At 43.0% G+C, this 12,025-nt stretch overlaps 1 protein-coding gene across 12 annotated transcripts in view; it reads right to left on the reverse strand.

The window, feature by feature from the left end:
* Nucleotides 1-12,025, reverse strand: part of MBNL2 (muscleblind like splicing regulator 2) — a 146,953-nt gene that overhangs the window by 61,742 nt on the left and 73,186 nt on the right. Inside the window, exon 2 of one of the 12 annotated variants that reach the window (XM_045009518.1) lies at nt 9,382-9,451. The exons of 10 other annotated variants lie outside the window; for them this stretch is intronic. The gene's annotated coding sequence lies outside the window, so the exon portion shown is untranslated. Of the gene's footprint in view, nt 1-8,283; nt 8,370-9,381; nt 9,452-12,025 lie in introns of all 12 variants that reach the window. One more of the 12 variants, XM_045009527.1, reaches the window with a different exon arrangement.

Genomic DNA, 12,025 nt, shown 5'->3' on the forward strand with positions numbered 1-12,025 from the left:
ATACTAGCGGTCCTGCTTTTGTAAAACTGACAAAGTCAGTAGATGGGAGGTGTGAAAAAACATGTTACTAATATTTTGCATTTCTACCACAGTTGCATCTACCAGCCTTAATCAGAAGCAAAGTCTCATTGTGCTAGGCACTGTACAAACATACAGAAAGACACAGTCCCTTTCCTGAAATCTAAGATGCTAAGTGACATAGGAAGCCTGGCAGAAATGGAGTGCTGTTTGTTAAAAAAAACTGGTCAGTCTCCAATTTTTTTCTACTGTTCTCTTTTGGAGTAGGTAACTTGCAGATTCATGCATACACTACAGCAAATAGGTCTAAATACCTTTAAAGCATTTCACTAACACTAACAGAGAGCACTACAGAAATTTACATTAGAAGCTACTTATTAGTAAATATTAACTCTTACCAAAAATATCTATTTTAAACACAGGATAGAATTGTGATCATCTCAGATAGTACTGATTGGTAACTCATGGCACATATTAACTTTTTAGTGACAACCAATGTAAGTCGCTAAGTTTATTATAGTCTGTACTGAAATATAGTCAGACTCAGTAAGAGATAAAAATTTTGGTAATGACAGAGTTTTCTTTAACTTCTCTATCTATCTAAAAATCAATCAGAAAGAAGGGAGGCCAGTGAGCACAGCTGTTGTTGTCAATTGCAAATCAGTTGGCAAAGAAACATGGAAAGACAGTGTAACAGAAAAGAAGCATTTTATAAAAATTCTGACCAGATAAATGAGGAAAGAACTTAGTTGATACTCTAGCAAACGAGAGTTCTCTCAAGAATGCAGCAGGAACTGGAATCCATTTCACAAACAGCTGTAAAACTAATTAGATTACATCAAAGGGTTAGGAGACATATTTTGCTAATGAGATGACTGACTCTGATTTGTTCAAAACGGAAAAGGAAGAAAATGCTGTAAATTATAATATTTCTCACAAAGTCTTATTGAAAATGTTACCCTCTTTAAGTGAACTTGAGACGACGTTTAAATTGGGAGCAATGTTTAATCAAAAAGAAATACTTCCATTTAGAAAAGGCTTACGAGTATGATTTGGTAAATCTGCAAGATATCAATGGACTATGCTAGTGTATTACAGAGGATGTCAACAAAAACATAAGAACGGCCGTACTGGGTCAGACCAAAGGTATCTGTCTACCCAGTATCCTGTCTACCAACACTGGCCAATGCCAGGTGCCCCAGAGGGAGTGAACCTAACAGGCAATGATCAAGTGATCTCTCTCCTGCCATCCATCTCCACCCTCTGACAAACAGAGGCTAGGGACACCATTCCTTACCCATCCTGGCTAATAGCCATTAATGGACTTAACCACCATGAATTTATCCAGTGCCCTTTTAAACGCTGTTATAGTCCTAGCCTTCACAACCTCCTCAGGTAAGGAGTTCCACAAGTTGACTGTGCGCTGCGTGAAGAACTTCCTTTTATTTGTTTTAAACCTACAGCCCATTAATTTCATTTGGTGACTCCTAGTTCTTGAATTATGGGAATAAGTAAATAACTTTTCCTTATCCACTTTCTCCACATCACTCATGATTTTATATACCTCTATCATATCCCCCCTTAGTCTCCTCTTTTCCAAGCTGAAAAGTCCTAGCCTCTTTAATCTCTCCTCATATGGGACCCATTCCAAACCCCTAATCATTTTAGTTGCCCTTTTCTGAACCTTTTCTAGTGCCAGTATATCTTTTTTGAGATGAGGAGACCACATCTGTACGCAGTATTCAAGATGTGGGCGTACCGTCAATTTATATAAGGGCAATAATATATTCTCAGTCTTATTCTCTATCCCCTTTTTAATGATTCCTAACATCCTGTTTGCTTTTTTGACTGCCTCTGCACACTGCGTGGACATCTTCAGAAAACTATCCATGATGACTCCAAGATCTTTTTCCTGATTCATTGTAGCTAAATTAGCCCCCATCATATTGTATGTATAGTTGGGGTTATTTTTTCCAATGTGAATTACTTTACATTTATCCACATTAAATTTTATTTGCCATTTTGTTGCCCAATCACTTAGTTTTGTGAGACCTCTTTGAAGTTCTTCACAGGCTGCTTTGGTCTTAATTATCTTGAGCACTTTAGTATCATCTGCAAACTTTGCCACCTCACTGTTTACCCCTTTCTCCAGATCATTTATGAATAAGTTGAATAGGATTGGTCTGAGGACTGACCCTTGGGGAACAACACTACTTACCCCTCTCCATTCTGAGAATTTACCATTAATTTCTACCCTTTGTTCCCTGTCTTTTAACCAGTTCTCAATCCATGAAAGAACCTTTCCTCTTATCCCATGACAACTTAATTTACGTAAGAGCCTTTGGTGAGGGACCTTGTCAAAGGCTTTCTGGAAATCTAAGTACACTATGTCCAACAGATCCCCCTGGTTCACATGTTTGTTGACCCCTTCAAAAAACTCTAATAGATTAGTAAGACACAATTTCCCTTTACAGAAACCATGTTGACTTTTGCCCAACAATTTATGTTCTTCTAGGTGTCTGACAATTTTATTCTTTACTATTGTATCGACTAATTTGCCCAGTACCAACATTAGACTTACCGGTCTGTAATTGCTGGGATCACTTCTAGAGTCCTTTTTAAATATTGGCGTTACATTAGCTATCTTCCAGTCATTGGGTACAGAGGCCGATTTAAAGGACAGGTTACAAACCCTAGTTAATAGTTACGCAACTTCACATTTGAGTTCTTTCGAACTCATGATATATCATGTGGAGGCCTATGGAACAAATATTTACAGTATCAAATTCTAAAACAAGCTACATAGCAGCTATATGTATCAAAGTGCAGTATATACAGGGGCAATGCAGGCCACTGGACTGAACTGGTAGTCAGGGGACCTGGGTTCTATTTCTGGCTCTGCCGCTGTAGTTCTGTATAACCTTGGGCAAGTAACTAATCCCACCTAAGTCCCTGTTTTCCCTTCTGTCTTTGCCAGTCTTGTCTACTTAGACTGTAAACACTGAGGCAGGGACTGTCTCTTACTATGGGCGTATGTTCGCTGTCTTGCGCACTAGAACACGGCTGTCAGCTGGGGCCATTATGCCCTATCATAAACACAAATAATAACAGATGCAAAAGCTGTTTCTCTTTGCAGTTTCCATCCTTTATTAGGCAAGCACAAGGTTACTTTACTAACAAAAGGGAAAAGCAATATCCTAGTCCAATATTTCAATAGTCTAGGAGAAGTTACAAAATTGTAGAGGTTAAAAGTACATTATCTTGTCTCTTTACAAAATGAAGAGTGTTTACCAGCTCTTAATGAGAGTGCTGAAGCTACAGCTGTGTTATTAATAAATCATGCATTTAGCCGAGGGAGCTTGCCAATGCGAGTGGAGTCTGATATGAATTCCCAATTCGGGCTGGAAAGGTGATGAAAAATGCATAGAAATTTCTTAAAGTATAAAAGACCTACATGTGTCAGACCAGTAATAAAACACTAATCAAGTGGAGCCTGAAAATATGGCCAAAAGAAATGTAATTGTACCTCTAGAAAAGATTGATACATAGAGTCTCTTTTACTCTACATAATTACACAAGCAACAGTGAACAAGGCTATTAAAACAATAGACAGTTATACCATTATGTCATCTATACAGAACATAAAATGTGAATTTAGCAAATGATATAGCTTTCCAACTAATGTAGCTTATATTAAAAGTACACACGAGCAGGGATCTTAACCTGCTCTACAAACACAGTTCACATGCTATTAACATGTTATTAACGATCTGGATGATGGGATGGATTGCACCCAGGGCCGGCTCCAGGCACCAGCATTCCAAGCTGGTGCTTGGGGCAGCATTCTGCAAGGGGGAGCAGTCCCTGTTGTTTTGCCCCCAAGCAGCGTGCCGAATTGCCGCCCCGGGCGACGGGGGCAGTCCGTGCGCTGTTAGGGTGGCAGGCGCGTTTCCGCGGTGAGGACAATTTGGCAGCAGCTTCTATGTTTAGCTGTCCACAGCGGCTTCAGCTAAACATAGAAGCTGCCACCGAACTGCCGCCGCCACGGAAACGCGCCTGCCACCCTAAGGGCACACGGACTGCCCCCGCCGCCCGGGGTGGCAATTCGGCATGCTGCTTGGGGCGGCGAAAACTGTAGAGCCAGCCCTGATTGCACCCTCAGCAAGTTCACAGATGACACTAAGGTGGGGGGAGAGGTAGATACGCTGGAGGGTAGGGATAGGGTCCAGAGTGACCTAGACAAATTGGAGGATTGGGCCAAAAGAAATCTGATAAGGTTCAACAAGGACAAGTGCAGAGTCCAATTGGCAAACTATTAAGCATACAATTTACCAAATAGTAAATAAATAAATAATAAAAAGAGCCAACAGTTCATTTGAGCAACGAACAGCGAGAAGCTCCATCTCGAAGCCAGCAAAGAATCAGCAGCACTGCCAGGGATTCTATTGATGGAATGGATAGTACCAGTGTTGAAGTTCATGCTGTTACCAGAGCCAGTGCCAGCTTCTTAGCGGTATTTGTAGGTCTGGGTACTGCCGTGGGCTGTTCAAGGAGGTATATTTTCAGATGAACATCTCTGGACTTCCTTGTCCTTGTTGAGAAGGACCAACACACATAGCATCAGTCTGGTACTTTGCTCACGCCAAGGCAGAACAGATAGCGGCTGTGCCCACCAGTGAGAGGAATTACACTGTTGCAGGACAGGCAGGGTTTGAAGCCCAAGGACTATGAAACTGTCATTTTGGTGCAGATGGGGGAACCAAGTGAGAAAATAAATTTCATTTTAATTTTTTAGATACAACCTAATAAGCAAAAATAATAATGGGGAAGAATGAAGGGAATTAACCCTGACTAACATTATAGTAGAAGTAAATCCCACTACGTACTAGCAAGTAAACACCACTGGTTTCACCTCGCTGGCCACGGGCAGTAAGAGGGAACTTAGGGACTGTGTATAGAAGCGGGGGGGAGGGGGCGGGAAGGGCACAAGGACATGGGTCACACCTGCTCCGTTCAACAGGCACTACTATTTAAAGACTGATAGATTCAGGTAGGCAGTAAATCAGGATCACCTAGCTTAAAGTCTTATGACAAGGGATTCTTCTCTGTGTGATCTGTTTTGTTCAGAATTTTGGAAATGAGGAGGAAGCCAAGGCATAAATACTTGTACCCTAACTCTAAAGCTGTAGAAAAGACACCAGTTCTTGGTGCCAGGGTGTCAATGGATGGGTGCAGAATGAGTAATTTTTCCATCAGCTTGGAGATTAGCCAGTCCCTTAAAGGACTCACCCACTGGTGACACATTTGCAGAAAAGCTTCTTGGTCCAGTTCTCACTTTTCTGTTAAAGCTACTTGTCATGGACAGAGTCAAGTGCCCCATCATGGTCACTTACCAGACGGAGTAAGGGAACTCAGCCACTGGACGTTTTAAGCTTCCCTGGGTCTCAGTAGGCTGTGGCACTGTTTCTTCCCTTGGCCTCTCTGGCATATTTTCTGGGCACTGACCCTCAGTGTGATACCACTTCACAGAGGTGGAGTCCCTCAGCCCACCTGACATAAGCCCTCAGGACCAGTGCTGACACCCTCAATAGCTCCTCAGTTTAAATACACCCTATCCCAGAATCCCACTGAAGATGTGAGCCTTCTGTGTTACACTTTAACTCTCTCAGGAGGCAGGTGGTAAGTGTAGCATATAATACATTTCTGAGTAAAGTGTGCATGTAACACATGATTGCTCTTTAACAGCATGAAAAATAGGCAGATCTATACAGAATAATAAATCCTACATGCATTTCCCTCCCTCAATTTTTTTTTTTTTTAACCATTCCAGAGCATTGTTTGGGCTCTCCAGGTCCTTCTGCTGCAAAGCATGGTTTGGGCTCTGAAATATGGAGTCTTCTTCCCTAATTCACCTCCTCTGATCTTGGTCTGTGCTCTTCTTTCATCCTGCCCAAACTTCCTGTGTGTTGCACTGCAAGCACCTCTGTGAATCTGTTCATATATCCCCCTACCAACACCTTAGCTTGTTTGCACTGTTTGGTAACTTTCTACTCCCCATTTCTCCTCTTCCCTCAGAGGAATAAGGTAAAACTGGTTTCCCTAGGATGCAGTTACTCTAGCACTGGGGTAGGCAACCTATGGCACGCGTGCTGAAGGCAGCACACGAGCTGATTTTCAGTAGCACTCATGCTGCCCGGGTCCTGGCAACCGGTCCTGGGGGCTCTGCATTTTAATTGAATTTTAAATGGAGCTTCTTAAACATTTTAAAAACCTCATTTACTTTTCATACAACAATAGTTTAGTTATATATCATAGACTTATTGAAAGAGACCTTCTAAAAATGTTAAAATGTATTACTGGCATGTAGAACTTTAAATTAGAGGGAATAAACGAAGACTCGGCACACCACTTTTGAAAGGTTGCTGACCCCTGCTCTAGCATAACTATTGACTGGTCATTAAAAGTCAAATATTCCCCACTGCCCCTCTTCTGGAGATTGACACAGCCCTGGTAGCCCATAGAGGATATCCATACAGAGAGGCATTCATGATACAGCAATTTATACAGCAACAGCTTCACAAGTTCAACCAGAATCCATAAACTGTACAGACAGATCTCCAAAATTCTCACACCACTCTGTGGCTGATCTCATCCACTTGAGCTCTGCTCTTCCCCTTAAGTTAGACAGATGGGAGATAAGGGGTCCTGCCTACAGGCACAACCGTATCTGTGTGGTGACAAGCCGACAGCTCTTGGTGCCTATTTGTGGAGACTATGGGCTTGGCTACACTTGCAGGTGTGCAGCGCTGGAAGTTAAAGCTGTCTTCGTACAGCTGTGTAGGGAAAGCGCTGGAGTGTGGCCACACTGACAGCTACCAGCGCTGCAGTGTGGCCACATTTGCAGCATTTGCAGCGGTGTTGGGAGTGATGCATTATGGGCAGCTATTCAATGTGCTTTTCAAAAGAGGGGGGTGGGGTGGAGTGTGACAGGGAGCGTGGGGGAGAGAGAGAGAGAGAGAGAGTGGATTTTTGGAGCCGACACTATGTCAGCTCCCTGCCTTGCAAATTCTGACCACTTCCCCGACCCCTCATTCACTCTTAAATGCAAATAGCCTGCAGACCAGATAAGCAGCTGCTCCGACGGACTCCCTTTCCCCCCCTCCCCTTCCCTCCCCTCCCGCCATGCTGTTTCTCTCCTCAAGCAAACACTAGCTGTAGACATTCATCCCCCTGCCTGCCTCATTCACAGCAAACAGGAGCTGTGTTTGTTTTTTAGATAAGCAGCTCCGGGAGCCCCGAGTTCACAACAAAACAAAGAGAGGCATCATAACAAAACAAAGAGAGTTCTTTACTTAAAAGCATTATGGGAAAATTCTGGAGGCCAATTACAGCGCTTTTGGTGGCCACACTGGAGGAGCAGCGCTGCATCACCAGCGCTGTAATAGTTATACCCGAGGCAGAGCAGGAGTACAGCCAGCGCTGCAGCCAGGGAGATGCAGCGCTGTATGTGCCTTGCACATGTGGACGGTAAGTAAGCTGCAGCGCTGTAAACCCACCACCAGCGCTGCAACTCTCCAGTGTAGCCAAGCCCTTAGAGGGTATGTGTCACACTATATTGCTACATGAAGACATGACAGATTTATTAAAGTGTCTAAAATACTACAATGAAGACCAGAGTCATGGGACTTGTGCATCAGCCCCAAGATGAAAATTCCCCACAGGCATGAGGTCTGTGCCTTCTGCAACTGTCATTGTGAAGCAACCCCATTAGTGATGGAAGAAACAGGGTGAAAGCCACTTACAGAAAGAAGAAAAGCACCCTACAGTGCCAGAACAGAAGAGCGGGTCCAAGAAAACCCATTGAGTACTGTGCTACAGCAGCACCCATTACCCAGTTCCATTCTCACACACCTGCATATAGAAGTCATTGACTACCTTGAATCAGGGCCGGTTCCAGGCACCAGCTGAGCAAGCAGGTGCTTGGAGTGGCCAAGGGGAAGGGGCGGCACATCAGGCTCTTTGACGGCAATTCGGCGGCGGGTCCCTTGGTCCCTCTTGGAGGGAAGGACCTGCCACTGAAGAAGAAAGCGGCGCGGTGGAGCTGCCGCCGATCGAGATTGCGGCTTTTTTTTTTTTCCCCACTACTTGGGGCGGCAAAAACCCTGGGGCCGGCCCTGCCTTGAATGGAAAGAGGGGTAGAGATGGCATAAGCAGCACAGACTGCTACCTTAACCTGAATTTGAGCAGTGGCATCAACAGCCATACTTTTCTTATTATGAGGTTCTCTTCTTAGCTCTCCCAGTCGCCATTCCTTCCTCTTTCATTTTCTCATTATCTTTTTCTTTTGGATGCTAAGAAGTGAGGGAAAGAGACAGAAGCAGAGGGTTAAGGTGAGGACTTCATTGCTCCCACTTAGGCAGAGGAGGCAAAAGAAAAACAAAAACAAGACACAATCTGATGGAAGGGGCTAATAATATCACCTGAGATTAAAAGAATTTTTTGCTGACTAGTTTCTTAACAGATAGAGCTAGCATGATATTGCCTCTATACTTTTCCTTTTTTAGGCTGGGGAAGAGAAGAAAAACAAAATCATTATGCAGCTACTATAAGATCACAAAGGACTTCAGTTGAAAGCTTTCTTTATGTGCTAGTATAGGCTGAAAACCCCTCCACAAAATTCTAAGTTTCGAGGGCAAGAGAAAGTTTTGTTGAAGAAAAAAAATTAATGATTGGAGTCTTCACAGGGGTAGTTCTCTTCGAACAACAAAGTGTGAAATATTTGTTTCCATCTTCTACTTGTCTGACATGTACATCATCAGTGATTAGAATTACCACAATACTTCAAAAGTGATTTCATCTGAAGGGCATTCAGGTTAAAAATATAATGTAGTTTAAACTGTCAATCATTAAAACATTCAAGACTATAATTTTTCATAATGTTTTTGAATTACAGCTATTCTAAAAAAAATGATTTACGTGGGCAAATCTGTCTTTTCCTCTTGCAGATTTTGCATCAGTGTGCCTTAGGAAAATTGTGATGGATGAGCACCATTCATCAGAAGGAACATTCATAACATACTGTCACCAACCAGCATTTGAGTGGGGTTTAACCAACTCCTTTACCTCATCAGTGGGGAATTCAAACAGTAGTGCAATTCCTTTTTCATTGAAAAGAGTTCTTTATATTTTAACACTAATGGACCATTTGATATTCCACACCGCACACACACACACACGATAGCTTTCATCAGTGTGTAGTGCCCAATGATTACTATAGTTGATTTCTTAGCATACCGAGAACTCTCTCAACAGAGTTTCATTATACAATGATCATAAAGCAGCCAGTTTATTTTGCACTCCTACCTAATGTTGATTTCACAGTTCTTCATTAATTGATAATATCTGGCTCTTCACATCAGTACATTTCAAAGCGCTGTACAAAAGAGACCTGTATCACTATCCCCATTTAACACATGGAGGAACTAAAGTACAGAAGGTGATGTGACTTGCTCAAGGTCACTCAGGTCAGTGGCACTGCAGGAAGTTGAACCCAGGACTCCCAAGTTCCTGGCCAGTGCTCTATCCACCAGGCCAGTGGTCTCCAAACTTTTTTGATCACACACCCCTAGCAGTAAAAAAAATTTTGAGCACGCACCCCCAATACATGTATATTTATTTTTGTATATATTATATACATGTACTACTATACCAATACATTATGTACATTATAAAACATACAAAAATAGAAATTAAAAAAGGATGAGATAAAGATGAAATAAACAATATTTTTAAAATAAGTTTTATTGTATTTTATTCATTAACGGTACAAAAAACCTTTTTGCTCTCACAAAAAAAATATTATTATTAATATTTTTTTAGTGAGAGCAATGTGATTGAATATGCTTCATTATTTCTGAACATCCTTGGTTTAACACTTTGTGATACAGCGATTCGAAGGTCTGGATTAGGGCTAAGGTGTGGGAGGGGGCTCAGGGTGGGGTGCGAGTTCTGGGAGGGAGTTAGGGTGCGGGAGGGCGCAGGGTGGGGTGCGGGGTCTGGGAAAGAGTTTAGGTGTGGGAGGGCGCTCAGGGTGGGGGTGTGGGAGGAGGCTCAGGGCGAGGGCAGGCAGGAGGTGCATAGCACTTACCTGGAGCAGCTCCTGTTTGGTGCAGGGGTGTGCAGGTGGCTCTGCGCAGCGCAGCATAGCACTGCCCCCATGGCCATGATTCTGGGAGCTGCCCCCCACCCCCCACCCACTCCCAGCAGGCAGGGCCACCCGGAATGCAGGAGCTTTAGGGGCTGCAGGGCCCTGGGCTAAGGGGGCCCCAGGGCCCTGGGCTAAGGGGGCCCCAGAGCCCTGGCCTGCAGCTCCAAAGCCCCTTTCGGAATGTGGCCCTGCTCCTCCAGGGGCCGGAGGACTCAGGGCCGCATTCCGAACAGAGCTATAGAGCTGCAGGCCCCCTTAGCCCAGGGCCCTGCAGCCCCTAAAGCCCCTGTGTTCCGGGTAGCGGGGCAGCTTCCCCGCTTGCTCATTCCCTCCCTCCTCCGGTCGCCCTTTCCCCTCCGCCCCCTCCAGCGGCGCTCTTCCTGCCGTGCCCCCCAATGGATTGTCTTGTGCACACCCCACTTTGGAGACCACTGCACTAGGCAACACTACCTTCCATAACTCAGTGCTCATCGAACTTCTTGATATTAACAGCAGTCACAGGTCTCAATATTTCAGTGGATGAAGAATTTCTAATTAGTTTTAAATGCCAACTCCACATGGGAGTGGAGAAACTAGCAATTTTTAGCTATTTTAGGCACTTCAGTAGAAGTTCCATTATAGTGTGCAGCTGTCTGCCATATTCTAAGCCACACGTTACCAGTTTTCCTTATGCTGTATGTCAACACATAATGAAAGAGGAAGAAAGCAAATAAATGGAGATCCATGCCTAGCAGGGTTTTCGTTTCTAGATGTATTTAAAACTGATATATGGGAAAGGAAGGAGACTAGGAATATTAGGATTGATGATGAATTGATCAATTTTCAGGGTGAAACTAAACAATTTCAGTTAATGAATTCCCCAATATTCAATATGCTATTAACAAATTAATTGAGAACCATTAGGAATGGATTACACTCATTCTTTGCCTTTAAGATTAAAGTTTTAGCAAAACAGAATACAACATAAGCCATGCTGGACCCCAGAAGGACTATTTAAAATGACCTAGTGCCCGACAAACTATATAGATGCAATCAACCATTTGCCAGCATACCTGATATTCTTTGCAAAGATCTGATCTTGTATTACTACAGCATTATCAAATAGTGAAAATATTTCTCCAACACTTCAGATCTGCCTGATAGGAATGCCAGAAAAAAAGACAGCCCTTTGATGTATTCTGAAAAGGTTTTCAAATCTCTCACAGTAGCTGAGAGGATAATTCTGAGATGAAGGAAATCCAATGTCTACAACTTTTCATCAACATTCTAAAAACCCCCACAACAAATACAAGGATCTTGGGTCGAAAGTATTTATTACTGTATATAGGCACTTATACTGCCTCCACCTAAGCATCTGACTATCTTCGGGAAAGTAAATAACTGGGGAACTTATGCACAAAATTGAAACCATTTCAATTCTTTGGTCTTGTGTTCATTAATAGGAATAATAGCATTGTTATTTCTCCAAACTCTCCTCGTCTCTCCTACTATTAAGAAAAATCACAAATCAGCATACTAATAAATGGGAATTTTCTGTGTTTGAAGATAAAATAAAATTACAATCAAGCTTTCACATATAATAAAGGCCCCAGGTCCCACTGAAGTCAAAAAAGTTGCCAGCTTCCATGGGGAGGAGGAGCAGCAACAAGCACCACAATTAACAGGGGTTTAGGAAGGATATTCAGCTATTCCAAATACCTCCTGAATTCCAAGTAGATAAGGCCTAATATATGTCTAAATGCTGAAGCTGGACTTGTGCAGATTCTTCATTTGCACAAAGGTCTGATTTTATTTATGATG

Source organism: Mauremys mutica, chromosome 1, assembly GCF_020497125.1.
Source record: "Mauremys mutica isolate MM-2020 ecotype Southern chromosome 1, ASM2049712v1, whole genome shotgun sequence".
Lineage (NCBI taxonomy): Eukaryota > Metazoa > Chordata > Testudines > Geoemydidae > Mauremys > Mauremys mutica.